The following is a 1,803-nucleotide window of genomic DNA, read 5'->3' on the forward strand; positions in this document are numbered from 1 at the left end:
ATACCATTTCAACTACTTGCTGGAATGGGGAATCTTCGCCCTTTACTTTTGAGTACATATGATGCAGAGGTAATTTTCTCTTAATGTTGAACCCCAGAGTTTGTGCAGAAGAGAGCTTTCAATACGGACTCAGGTGGTTGCCATTGGCTCTGCTGCTGGATGATTTTGGCTCCACACAAAAATGTCCATTTCAGGAGGGTTGTCCACAGGATGCCCAGTTGGGAGTTGTAGGATTACACAGGTGGAGCCTGTCATTCAAAGAGCTCCAGGTTGTTGGACAGTTGCTCCTGCTGCCCGCAGGGATGAAGGAGGAGCTCTTTCCCCAGGAAAGTTACGGGTTCCTCCTTGTGATATTCCTCCAAGTCGGCCAGGGCAGCATGCTGGAGCTGGTCCATGCCCAGGAAGCTGTAGGAGGCGGCAGAGGCATCTAGGAGGGCATGTTTGCAGCTGTCCTTGGACAGATAGGACAGGTTATAGCCTTTGATCTTTTCACTGACTCGGATCAGGAACCTGCCTGGCTCCCCTGTGCTCAGAAGTTCCTCTGCTCTCTGTAGTGTGAGAATCCCAGGGAACCATGAAGTTTTCTGATAGCCCCCTCGCAGCTGTAGCTGTTCCTCTTTAAGCCATAGGATGATGTCCTCCTGGGCAGAGCTGGATGCTGTCCTCATCACTCCCTGATTTCTAAGAGGTTTTCTAGGGTATCCCACCAGGTCTAAGAATTAAGGCTTGGATGGAAGGGGGAGTGTATCCTCTGCAACACTTGGGGGGCTCTGCAGTCCCTCACTGCTCCTCACTGCTCCTTCCTTTTTTGGGCCTCTAGGGATAACCTCTTATAAGCTTCCAGAGCTCACTCAGCCAAGGAGTGACTCTTCTTATCAGCTGCTTTGCATTTTCACAGTGATGCCTGTCCTTGGAGTCTTCTTTCCTTTCTTGTAAATCTGCTTGGTTTTCTCTTCCCCTGTTTGTTTTACTTCTTTACCTTGTTTTGTCTTCATGGATTCTGTTTTCTGGTGAAATCCACATGACTTCATACATTTGATAGAATCTGCCAACGTATATTGACTATTTCTTGAAGAACTGGAGGCTGATTGGAGTTTATCTTCTTCAAGGCTGGTGCTGGTCTAGATCCTCCCCCTGGTTTCTTCTCTTCTGCCACTTTCTTACAGATGTCCTGATTCTCCCTGTTATTTGGTGCTTGCAGATCACAGTTTTGTGATTTTGTTTTCAAGCTGCTTGTGGCTTCTCTAGCCTGAGTTTTTCTGAGCTCTTCTGCTTTCTGCTCTGCTTTCAGCTGGGCCCTCTCAGCAATAATTTCATTACAGAGCACATCATTAGGGCTTATCTAGGTGGTGTTCAGCCATCACCCAGACCCAGACTTATCACCTCCCAGTTTCCAATGAACAGATTTACCATTCTCTTCTTTGGGTCTGGATTTCACTGGCAAGGGCTTCTTATTTTTCCATTCTTGCTTCTCTTTCTTTCCATCATCAGATCTGTTCCTCCCTCATCTTGAAGAACAGCATCTGTTTCTGCTCTTCGCTGAGCTCTGCCAGTAGATCAGGGTCTATGAACATCTCCTACAGTTTCTGTTTCAGCATCTTTGCATTACTGCAGTCTTCTTACACCTGTGGCAAAAGTTCCTGAAAATGGCTTCCAGGTGTGCCTCCACTTGGGCTAGTACTTGTCGTGCCCACAAAACTTCACAGAGACTCAAACAGCCCAGAATTCCTGACTGACTGCTTCAGTGATCTGGCTTCTGGGATCTAACACCAAAGATCCTGTCCAAAGTAGCATTCACCAAAC

General features: G+C 47.3%; 1 pseudogene; it reads right to left on the bottom strand.

Moving 5' to 3' along the window:
* Positions 1–251: 251 nt before the first annotated feature.
* LOC101432968 (SH2 domain-containing protein 4A pseudogene) lies at positions 252–1,598 on the bottom strand (annotated as a pseudogene).
* Positions 1,599–1,803: the final 205 nt, after the last annotated feature.

The sequence above is a fragment of the Dasypus novemcinctus genome, chromosome 13 (assembly GCF_030445035.2).
Source record: "Dasypus novemcinctus isolate mDasNov1 chromosome 13, mDasNov1.1.hap2, whole genome shotgun sequence".
Classification (NCBI taxonomy): domain Eukaryota; kingdom Metazoa; phylum Chordata; class Mammalia; order Cingulata; family Dasypodidae; genus Dasypus; species Dasypus novemcinctus.